Below are 12,141 nucleotides of genomic sequence, written 5' to 3' on the forward strand. Positions count from 1 at the left end.
CTGCAGCCTGCGAGTAAGAACAGTGCAGCAAGCAAACTTCATAGTCCTGAGAGGAAACTCAGCAGATTTATGAATGGGATTATTGGTGTGGTTGCCTGCCGCAGCAGCGAAAGGATTCTCTGCCCCCAGAGGCAACTCTCCAGTCCTGTGCCAACTCATCTGATTATTTAGATCCTCGAAAAAGACTCTCTGAAGCCCTGTAGTGGCACAGGGAACGGGAGGACTCAAGTTTCAAATACTTATAGCAGAAGGTGGGAACATGAAAGGAAGGAAAACTTAAAAAGCAAATATGGGGTACATCCTAAAGAAACTTTTTTTCGTTAAATGTAATTTTGATGAACGTCTTCAAGTCCATTTCTAGAATAAATTCTGCACTGATGAAACAGTGCAAACAGTTGTACTTCAGGCAATCAGAAATATCCGCTTCCCCTTTGCGGTAACAGGTTCTGACAGAAGTCAGTGTCAACCGCGCGTATAATAGATGCAGAAAATTAATCTGTTCTTATTATTTAAACCATGAATGACAGAAAGCACACTTAGGTGCACTAAACCCGTGTAGGTACACGCAGCCACTTAGCCATGAAATAAAGCGTGTTACGGCCGCTATACCTACGAACCTCGCACTCCCATTAGCGTTTGCAGGATGGTAGCCGCAGCAGGCTGCAGGCCGATGCTTCCCAGCCTGCGCGGCCCCAGAGACACGGCTGCTAAGCGAGCCGAACGCCGTGCTCGGCCCCCAGCGACACGGCTGCCCAGTTGGCACCAGTGACACGTCTACGTCGCGTGTGGCAGCAGGAAATGTCACGAGAGTCACGAGCCGATGAACGGCGGCATAAGGTTCCTCTAGGTATTTATTTACCTATTGGGATAACTCGACGCCCGCAGATAATTTAGCGCTGTTTGGGGCTGGCGCACCCACTAAAGGCTTCAGCGAAGGGATGAATTACAGCTTCCTGCTGCGTGGCTGGTAGTTTTATTCTTGAGAGAGTTTGCAGAGCCAAGGGGACCGCTCTGGGTACCAAGGCGGGATGAGGGAGTACGGAAACGCACCAGTGCGAGAACAAAGGAAATAAAACTGGGGGATGCCGGCTCCGGCAAGGAGAGGTGCTGCTGCCAACGCCGGCCGCGGCGGGGAGCGGGGCGGCGGCAGCGCGGCGGCGGTGGGATTTCTGCTCCCGAGAGGGGCGCCGGCAGCTCCGTCCCGGCGGCCCCCAGCCCAGCCAGGGGCAGGATCCCCGGCGGCCGCTCCCCGGTCTCCCGGCCCGGCGGGCACCGGCCCTCAGCCTAAAGTGGAAAGAGCCCGGCGCGGCGCAGCGCCCGGTGCCGGCGGACGCCGCTGCCTCCATCCTCCATCCCTCCTCTCGCTCCCACCCGCGGCCCGGCGGCGGGAAGGGCCGGGATGGGACACGCCGCCCGGCTCGGCTCCGGCTCCCGCCCCCGCCTGCCTCGCTTCGCCTCCCCCGCTCCCCCCCCCTCCCGCCGCCGGCCCCCCCCACCCTCACCTCAGCCGCCCCCCTCTGTCTGGCTCCCCGCGCTCTGTCTGGCGGCCCCCCCCGTCCCCGCCGCGCTTCTCGCGAGAGCTGGGGATGCCGCCGCCGCTGCCGCCGCCGCCGCGGAGGGGGAGACACTCGGGGGGAGCCAGTGACGTCGGGAGTTTTCCTGAAAGTCAATAACGAGCCCGGCGGAGGCGGCGGGAGGAGCCGAGAGCGGGGCCCGGGCGGCTCCGGGGTGAGTGCGCCGGGGGGAGCCGCCGCCGCCGCCCTCCTGACCCCGCGCATCGATGCTGCGGCCGCGCTGCCCGCCCGGGCGCCTCCCTGCGTAGCGGGGCGCGCAGCTCCATGTAGCCGCCGCCGCCGCCAGCGCCCTGGGGCCGGAGCCGCCTCCTCCCGCCCCCGCGGAGACACCGGCCGCCAGGGACCGCCGAGCCCGGCGGGGGGACAGGGGAGGAGGCAGCGGCGCCCTCCCTCCCCTTCTCCCCCCGGAGCCGCCGCCGCCCTCCGGCTCCGCAGCCAGCGCCCGCGGCGCCGCCGCCGCCTCCTCCTCCTCTGCAGGTACGGGGCGGGAGGGGCCGGGCGGCGGCGGCGGGGCGCTGGGGCGGCGGCGCGGGAGGGGATGCGGAGCGGCGGCGGTGCTGCGCGGCCGGGGGCGGCGGGGAGCGCGGGGCGGGGGCGCCCGTGGCCTAGCGCTGCCGGCGGCGGCAGGGTGGGAGGGGGGATGCCGGGCGGGGGGGGGGTGGGTGGTCGCCCTCCCGGTGGCGCCGGGGCTGGGGTGGGGGAGGGCGGGCGGGCGGGCGGGGCGGGGTTATGTAACGGGGCGGCGGGGATGGCGGCGGGGGGGGGGGGGAGGCAGGGGCAAGGCAGAGCGCGCGCCCCCGGGGGCGCTGCCCGCGCGGGGCCCGGCCGTTCCCACGCGGCGGCCCCTCCCCGCCGGGCGGGCGGGCGGGCGCGCGCGCGCGCGGTGGGGGTGTGTATGTGTGTTGAGGCGGGGGGGATACGGGATGTCGGCGCTGAGGGCAGCGCGGCCGTTAACCGCCGCGAACTTCTGTGCGTGCCGGTGCCCCCGCGCTAAGAATAGCAGCGCGGGTGGCGGTGCCTCGCGCAAGTGATGCCGCTGCCGGCTGCAAGTAAACAAACCGGCCCCCTCCCCCGCCCCTCCTCTCCCCGCCCCGGCCATCATGGAGGCCGCGGCCCGCATGGCAAAGTTGAGGCGCAGGCGGGCGAAGGGCCGCCCGCTCGGCCGGGGTCTGCCCGGAGGCCCAGCCCGGGCCGTGACGGGGATGGGGTGGGTGTCCCGGCAGGTGTTGCTGCGGGGCGGGGGACACCCGGCGCTCCGGCGGGGTGAGCCGTGGGCAGCACGCCTGTCTGCGTGGCGGGGTGCCCGGGTAGGTGCGCGTCCATTAACAGCGCCAAGGCGCCATGCGGATCTGTCGTGACAGGTCGGGACGGCGCCTCCGAGCAAACGGGCGCTGGGTCGCACCGTTATGTGTTGTGGTTTGAATGCGAATGGTCGTGATGTAACGAGCAGTTGACAGGCTCATAGGCTGCTCGGTGGCTTTGCAGGAGCTGCGCTGCTTGGTTTACTTTTGGATGGAGGGAGGCGTGAAATAACCGTTGCTATTTCTTTCATGTCCTCCCGTCATACGTTATTTGAAGGGTGTCTGTGAAAAAAAAAAAATCTTCTGCAGCTGAAAAGGAATAAACAATTTCATCTCTCTTGACCTGTATTCAAAATTTTTTCCTTTAATGTAATTATTAGTTGACTGTCTACTTGTATATATCTACATCATCTCATAGTTTTTGTGAAAACATGTCATGTCTCAGACTTGATTCACTTAGCCTCTGTTTAAGAGTTTTATTACAAAAATTATGATATACCTGATCTCTGCATCGCCAGCTTTTTTCAGGACCGAAGAAACTTAAGCAGTCTCTTCTGATGATGTTTGTTTAGATTTTGCTAAAGCTTTGCTGACAGGCAAACATGGTGCCCCACATTTTGCATATAGAGGTCTTTATTTCTCAAGGCAAGAAGCATGCAAATAAGTACATCTAAACTTCTGAGAAGTAGCATCTTAAGCATGGTCCCTTGTTTCTGCCGGCTTCTGAATAGGCCAGTTGTGGCTGTTCTGCGCTGGAATATGGAAAGAGTCTACAGGAGATAGGGAGGAGGGGGAGATAGGGAAGGAAGCTTATTTTGACTTTTAAAGTAAGTGTACTACTTAAGAAGATTCTGTTTGTAGGACTGTTTGTTTCTTTGATGGGAGCCTTTAAGTTGACCCCAATATCTTTAATTGGATTGGGCTGCTAATTATAGTCCATGTGGATATATTTTGGTTGGATGCAACCAGTAAGTCAAGTTCAGACAAGGGCCAAAGAAAAACTGCAGAGATAAGACAATGTCTCAGCTTCCTAGAAGGCTACACATAATATTTGGATAACTCATTTTTTCTCTGATGTAAGTGCATGGTGTGTGTGTGCATATACAGAGGTAATATTAACAAGACTGTCTTGTTTTAGACAGTTTATTCTGTGGTGTTATTCCTACTTTAACTAGGTTGGAACAAATTCAGTAGTTTACTTAGTTTCATAAATAGGTTCATAGAAAGCAGTATTTCAGCATCTTACTCCCTCGTTTGTTCTGTGTTTTGTGGGAAGATGATGTGTCATTAAGCAAAATGCTGCCTTTCTATGGGAAGTCGATGATAATTCAGACAGGTACTAGTTCTTATTTTGCGCCAGTTGAAGTAGATGCAGTTTTAAGGACTGGATGTCAATAATTTGCAATAGAAAGTGTTGACTTTTTGACACCCTAACAAGTGCTTTATGAAAGGGAAAATAGTTTGGTGAGGTTTTTCGAGCTTAACCCCAAAACACTTAATGCAGCTCTGCTATTGTTTGTAACCCAAGCTTCTGTTTGCAAGATGTTACCAGAAACCATATCTTGACTTCTGACTACAGTTTGAAACAGCATGTGTCTGAAGTTTGTATAATAACTAAGAGATCCTTCAGACTACTTGGAATTTGTCTAGCACTGATTGAGTGTTCTTTCACTTTCTGGGTACACGTTTTCCCAATTTGAAGAGACCTATCGAGTAATCACTTCTGTACCCAAGAGGCATTATTTGCTAAATAACTTTGAAATACTCAATTGTTTTGGGAAGGTATGACACTGTTACTACAGCAGTTTGTATTAAAACAAATTTGAAATCTCTGTGCTATTCTTAGTATAAAGAAGATACAGTTTCTTACAACCGTGTTTGGTTGTAGTTTCATTTTTTGTTGTTAATGCAACAGGAGAGGTGGGCTTGGTGACATGGCAGTCTAGCTTTCCTTCAGTGTTGCAACAGAGACCCAATATTCTTTGACATCTTTTCTGGCTTGGGCATACCGCTGGTTTTGATAGACACCGGGGAGTGGAAGGACATTGAAATACACTGAGTGAAAACTTGTTGTACCATACTTCCATTTCGATATGGGTAATGCATAAATTAATTAATTTGCTTTAAAAGTAATGCACCACACTGTAACTGTGTTTTGTAGTTGTGTTAGTTGTCTATATACCGAAAGCCCTCTGTTCTCTTTTTCCCAACTAATAAAATAAACGTTCTGTTCAAAATGTGCAGTACTCCCTTTGTGAGCAACAGTAACAGTTCAAAAAGAGGGGAATAGTTAAATGTGTGCATCCATGAGTTTCGTTTACCATTAAAATGTGGCTTTTATTTTCAGTGTTTGTATGAAATTTACAACCCACTTACTGTTTTAAGTACAGTCTTCTATAAGAAAAGATTGGAAAATTAAGTGCCCTTTAAAATTATTCTAGAATATTAGATTAATTTATGTCATCTCGGATTCTCATTCTGTTAGGATATGCCTAATAAGAATACTGTAGAGGGGGCGGGGGATGCTTTCTAGCACAGCATGTACTTCATGGAGTTTTGCATTGCGTGTGAGGAGAGGTGTGTTTTCAGTGAGAATCTCTCCTGTCAACCAGTGGGTTTCCCCTTGGTTGTACAGAAGAGACTTTCCCACTATGGCAGGGTCTCCTTGGTAAATGTGTTGCACTAGTTACTCTTCTTTGCAACAAGTGGTATAGAAAAGATTATTTTCTAAGGAGAAGTTACATAGTAAATGGAAAAGCTGATTCAAAGTGTTTAACAAAAAAAATCTGTTAAATCCAGGGAAATAAAAAACTGCTGGCAAACAGTAAAACATAGAATGTGAAAGTTAACTTGTTAGTGTTTTACATTGTGTAAAAAGTAATCTTTAAAGTTTTGGTTTATGTTTTCGTCTTGACTAATTGTATGAATGACATTCTAGGCTACCTATGTGAAGAGAAGAATTTATAAATTAAGCTTATTTAAACAAATCTCTAATACATGCTTATGAAAAGACTGCAGGAAATGCAAGGGTGTAGTAGTCAATTATTTGACATTTTTCCTCCTTCCATAGCTCTAGATCAATGTTAAGTATGGGCATTCAGATAGTTTTGATGCATGCTGTGGATTTCAAACAGATTCTTTTTGTCTTTATTATTTAAAGGCATTGTTCAGGTGTAGTAGGAATTTGTGGCAAAGTTAATACTTACAAAAAAATTCCCCTGGGATTGAATATCATTAAATGTTACTGTCAAGGAGAGTAATGCATTTTTGTCTTTTGTGTATGAAGATGCTTACTTTTGGTCACTTAAAATAGTTCTTTCATTTTTGATACTATTTAGGCAACACTTATATGTTTAGAATAAATAATATATGTTGAGTCCATTTTGACTGATCCTCTTTTTCCGCGTATTTCTACATGAATGTCTATGTGTGAGTCATACTAATCAAATATAGCATTAAGAACAAGCTGTTGCCTGTGGTTTGTTTTATTTTGTTTTTCTCTAATATCCTGACTAAAGGACAGTAGTAATTTTTAAATTCCCTTAAGAATGTACCTGGGACCTCAATATTTCGTATGCATGTCTGAGTGACTTGACAGCATGGTTTGTCAGTCTTTCTTGTGTTGTCCATGTGGTAAAGTTATTTGAGTGCCTCCTATAGCAGGAGCAGAGATGAAAAGCCTGCTTCAGCTACACTGAGATCAGTAAAGGTCCTACTACTGCCTTTTTGTAGGTGTGGAGTGGCAGTGCCCAATAGTCAAAAACTTCTTATACAGCTGATTTAGCATCGCAGAATTAATGCAGTATTCCTTAGTTGAGTCTCTGCAGTCTTGCAAAATAATTTCTACCAACATACATAATTTTTTCCCCCTAAGCATTTAGTGTGCTTCTTGAGATATGTGATTGGTGCAGCTTGCCTTGCAAGATTTTCTTAGAATTATATATTTTTTCTAAATATATTGATACACTTGGAGGCAGAGAGTTAAGGTTGTATGTTTGAGTTCTATGTAATCTGGCTTTTCATGTATCATTTGCCAAAGACCTTCATCTAGTGAGCTCTGCATCTAGCCTTAAATGTGTGTAAGCAATAGCATACCTTTGAAAGGTACACAATCTTCATTTAAGGCTGCAGAGAATTCCTTCCATCCTTAGGAAATTTGGGTCTCAAGTTGATGGGAATAATGCTTTTTGAAGGTGAACAGGAAGACCCAAAGGTTTTAGATTAGAAGTTGATTATGTTCTACTCATACTGCAGTGTCAGAATTTGACCGTTATGAGGTTCAGCATTGTTTGATTGCTTTGTAGGAAGGAATCACAAAACTCATCCCTATTGTTGCAAGGCAATTCAGAATTTAATTTGTTCAATATCCAGATAATAAATACATCCTACTATAAGAGTTTAAAAGAAAGCTACTTGGTAGACAGGTCACTGAACTTTTTCCATCTTTTATATTACCAGTTTCAGAACACATTTTTATCTCAGTACTTTGCTTTTCTTGTTACTCATGGCACTTCACGTATTTCTGGGGTTTATAATCTTCAACAGTGTGCTTGGTGTTTTATACACAATATGATGTTGTGCTGCAGAAAAGTTACTATCATACAAATAATTAAATATATAAGCTTAACGAAACTTTATTTTCTATCTCCTGAAGATATGTTTAAAAATATCTCAGAATGAATAGAAATTTCTAGGTTCTTAGAACTTTTGAAAATTAGATTACTTTTTTCAGAGTATTCTAGGCATAGAAAGCCAATTTTGGTTTGTTTTCAAAATATGGAACTTAGGTTTAATATTGCTTGGTTGTTTGAGTCATTACTAAACTATTTTTTCAAAGGGCAAAGGAACTTTGTCTTAAAATGGCAAGAAAGAATTAGTATTCGTACATTAATCCTCAGCAAGATAAATTTATTACATGTATTTTGAAGCAGTGAGTGGAATAGCATTATCATAGTTGTGATACTCAGCTCAGCTAATCCTTGATTTGACTTCCTTTAAGTCTTAAAACTCTCCCGAGTTTGTTGTCTCAGTAACTTTTTTGTGATGCATAACTTTAGCCCTCCCTTCACGTTTTCTACTTTAAATGTAGTCTTTGGTTGAATTTCAGACCTATACTCATATGTTTTATCACTCTGCTTCTGTCTGATTTTCAGTTATTGTTCTATGTGATTTGGGGGGGGGGGGGGAGGGTATCGAAAAGGATTTAAAACATTTTTGTCAATAAACACAGTGCAAAACAATGGGTTGTTAATGTTTCACGTGGGATTCTAAAGAAACAATTTAGTTACTTTTAGGAACTTCCTTTATACCTTGGTAAACAAAGGCAAGGGTGGCTTTGTTCACCTTACTTTAATTATACCTTTGTCCCTTAAAATAACTTGCTTTGTCATTATAATAGTAAAAGAAATACAGAATGATGGTTTCTTTTTTGATAAACTTATTCCATTTCAGATTCTAAAGAAAACATCTAACTTGTATATTAATATTTCACTGTACCTGTAGTCTCCTAACTAGGCTTATCTGAGCATATATTAGTTATGTGCAGCTTTTTGACATACTGAAAGTGAAAACAGAACACTGAAAATATTAAGGCACAAAGCATACGCATAAGCGTGCATTAAAAAGAGCTGTTTATTTTTTCCGAAGTCCGTTGTTTTTCCTTATCACAAGGTGTAGGCAATGTTATTTTCCTGTTATCCCCCTCACAATTCCAAGTCAACGCTTATGAAATAAAGTCGTTAGGAGTAAATTTTTGATACCAATATTCTTAAAGACATTGAGGCTTTTAGTGTGACATATAGTTTAAAAATATTTGCAATGCCTATTGTGGAGATATCTTGAATTTTTTTTTTTATTTGTTTTAAAATTTGTAAAGTATGAATGTTTCTACTTACAAGGTGTTTAGGGGTATCTTTAAGTGTCTTAATTGTGCATACATAGGATTTTATAAATTTAGGATCTCTTGGTTTTTAATAATCCTGGGGTTTTTTTATTTCTTTCTCTTGTCAAAACGTTCATGTTGTGTTTTCTGTTGGTTTGGTGTGTTTTTTGTTTGTTTTTTTATTTTTTTATTTTTTTAAGTTGTCTCTTAATAAGTCGAACAAATACTATCTGCCTGCAGGTTTCTTTTTCTGAATGAAAGCAGTGATCATATTTAAATCAGTCAGTCCTCTTGAGACCGTAAAAAGGGACATAATCCATTCTGCTGTGTTTGAAGTATAACCAAAATTCCAGAATAGGCAGTTCTTAAAAGACTGTGCAAATACTCTATGCTTTTTAGATAAAGCACTCAACTGAATGTGGCTCTTCCATTAGCAATGTAGGCTAATTTGATTTAGTAGGTTTTGTAGCAATCTCTGTTCTGCAACATAGTCTTTTGTGTAATTTTTGATGATGTGCAATATATCCTCTAATTGTTTGACCAGGCTTTTAGATAACAACTTTGGTAGGGGAAGAGGATATGCATGCGTTTTTCATATAAATAAAACTTGGATCTCAGCATCCAATCCTAAAGACAATTCTGCTTTTAGTTTACAGTCTTATCTTTTGAATTTCTGCTCTGTGATTGCAGCCGGCACTGTAACGGAGACGGTTACAGCATGTTTGGTGTCTTGGAGGATTCAAACTCAGATTGGAGAAAACCTCTTTAAGAGCTTGATCTGCTACAAAAAAAAAAGCCCCCAAAGCAGGGAAACAAACATGTGTGTGATGTAAGCCACTAGAGGATGACTGAGAGCTGCTTTTTTTGGTAGTGTGTGTTTTGTGTGTACCTGCACAAAATTTTTCAATTACTTTTCTGAGAAATGAGGAGGTAGAGATGATGAGATTTGACTCTGCTTACGTTGAGGACCAAAGAATCTTAGTGAGTCAGGCAAAATGAATCAGAAAGATTCACTTGCTGTTTTTTTTTCCCCAAATATTTTATTAAATGATTACTTGTAAAAGGGAAAAATGGTAGTTCTCTTATATATTAAGAGAATAAGGTTGGATGAATCACTAAGTTGATAATGCTACAAGAAGTTATAGGCATAATGTCTGGAAATGCTGAAACCGATCCTGTTGGTATTCTCTCTGGTAACTTGAGTTGGTAAATGTGAGAGTATCTGTTTTTTCTCAGCTCCAAAATTGTTGAAAGTAGGAGCCTGTGTTTATGAAAGTTCTTACAACAGAGACCTGAATCATACAATTTACACTGAATTTACGGGCACTGTCTTCTTTACTCAGCTGTCTCTTGTCACGGGGGAAATGGGAGGATGCCCAGATTCCAAGGGAGTGTTGTCTGTTCTTAGGAATCTCGATGATTATTCACTTACACATAGTGGTTGTTAAGTGTAGACCTGAACCACTCTTTTTAGTCCTTCTGCTTGGAAGGGATTTCTTTCCTTCTCCCCATCCACCAGGTCTGCGGAGGTACCTGACTGCTGTGATGGGCATGAGAGCCTCCTTTAATTTAAAAATACACGTTGAGGAAAAGGTGTCTTCCTTTGGAATGGTCCATTGCTCATTTTAATGGTTGATCTTATAGTTCCCATATGGTAGCATCATGGAATGAGCTGATTCTTCTCTATATTGCTATTATTCTTAAAGTTCAAGATGAAAACTGAAAAGGTGTTGGCTAGTTTTCACCACAGCTTGGGAAAACTGTGAGCCTCGGCAGAGAGATCTGGAACTCTGTTGCATGTAATAGTTTCTGCTTAATCTTTGTTCAGAAAGATGCCTTTGCAACGCCTACAGCTAGGAACTTAGAATTGTAATACTAACTTTTTAGAAGTGTGCTGGATTGTTTCATCTAACGCTATAAACGTGACTTAATAGCTTTCTAAAGAAGAAAGGAAAAGTTTTACTATTTTTTACCAGATCCAAAAAAAGTAGGTGTTTTCTTCACATGACTGACTCCGATGGAATAAATTTTTACACCTGCACCATAAAGCATACAAGCAATATGTTCTTGTATGTATTATGCATATATGTGACTGTCTGATACTGTCTGCAGAATACACACAATATACTGTTGGCAAAGTATCTTTCAAGTTCTGTTTGATAACATGAGGGGGAAAAAAAGCCATCCAACCTGTTCTCCAGTTGCTGGAGCATACATGAAAACAAGTGAAGTTTTTCCATGTAGGAAGCAGCTGGAATGCAAACTATCTTCAACTTCAGTTCTTACACATTTTTTTCCTATTCCTGTAGGTTCATCCTATAGCAATAAGGGAAACTGTAAAAAGTACTGTATACCAGCTGCTGAAACTCAATGCGCATTGGGAGAGCACAGTTGGTTGCTAACAAGTATTTTAAGTTCTATGCTAGCTGTGTAGAATAAACATTTATGTAGCTTTTCTTGAAATAGTTGAACTGTAGATGAAATGCTATTTTCATGTTTCAGGCAACTGCTTTATGTCTATAGAAATCCTTTATTACATCTTCAGGGAAGAAGGTTTCTGTATGACTGTTTTTCATTAAGGTCAGTTTTTGTCATGGTAAGGAGTAATTCTCAAATGTCTGCTCTTCTAGAGCTTTGTTGAGTGACTTTAAGGGTAAAGGAATAGAGCTTTTAGAAAGCCTCAAAGGAATTTTCTAAGGGATAATACTACAGATGTTTACAAATGGCTTATTGAAAGTGTAGTGTGAACGTATAACCTTTATTTTCATTAGTCTTTTAATGCTTCAATTTGTCTCCTTCAGCTTCCTATGTAATTCAGCTTGACTTTTAATTACCCATTAAGGGAGCGATCACTATAACCATACAACTGTTGATAATTCTACTTAAGTTGTTCCTGGTAATGTTGTGAAGCTAAACTGGAGATAACTTAGTTTTGTCAGCATATTTATTTGTATTTTGGGGCTTTTGTTCAAAATTCAGTAAAGTGGTACATGCGATGGGTGGGATGCAATCCTACAGACATACACTTGAGGTTGTTGGGACACTGACATGAAAATTGGTCACAGATCAGATTTTGATTATGTAATACTAACTTAATCATAATGAGAGGATGAATAGGGAGCTTTAAACATAAATTCATTCCTTAAAACTGGGTGTCTACTGAAATCATGGACTTGATCAGTATGTGGGCAGACAAGATTATTGCTACTTAGTACAGAAGTTCATTTCTTATAGCTTAGTCTGTACCAATAAAAATAAATTATTGCACTTTTCATAAGCACGCACCAAAATTGGAAAGTACATTAAATTTGCCAAAAGGGTAAAACATATTGCAGCAAATGCCAGCCTGAGCTAAGTACTGTCTGTGTTACATTGCTTATTTTGT

General features: G+C 43.7%; 1 protein-coding gene across 2 annotated transcripts in view; it reads left to right on the forward strand.

Annotated features, from left to right (window-relative positions):
• Positions 1 to 1,593: 1,593 nt before the first annotated feature.
• AKT3 (AKT serine/threonine kinase 3) overlaps positions 1,594 to 12,141 on the forward strand; it is a 157,076-nt gene continuing 146,528 nt past the window's right edge. Inside the window, exon 1 of one of the 2 annotated variants that reach the window (XM_054194072.1) lies at positions 1,594 to 1,728. The gene's annotated coding sequence lies outside the window, so the exon portion shown is untranslated. Of the gene's footprint in view, positions 2,052 to 12,141 lie in introns of both variants that reach the window. The other variant, XM_054194071.1, reaches the window with a different exon arrangement.

The sequence above is a fragment of the Rissa tridactyla genome, chromosome 3 (assembly GCF_028500815.1).
Source record: "Rissa tridactyla isolate bRisTri1 chromosome 3, bRisTri1.patW.cur.20221130, whole genome shotgun sequence".
Lineage (NCBI taxonomy): Eukaryota > Metazoa > Chordata > Aves > Charadriiformes > Laridae > Rissa > Rissa tridactyla.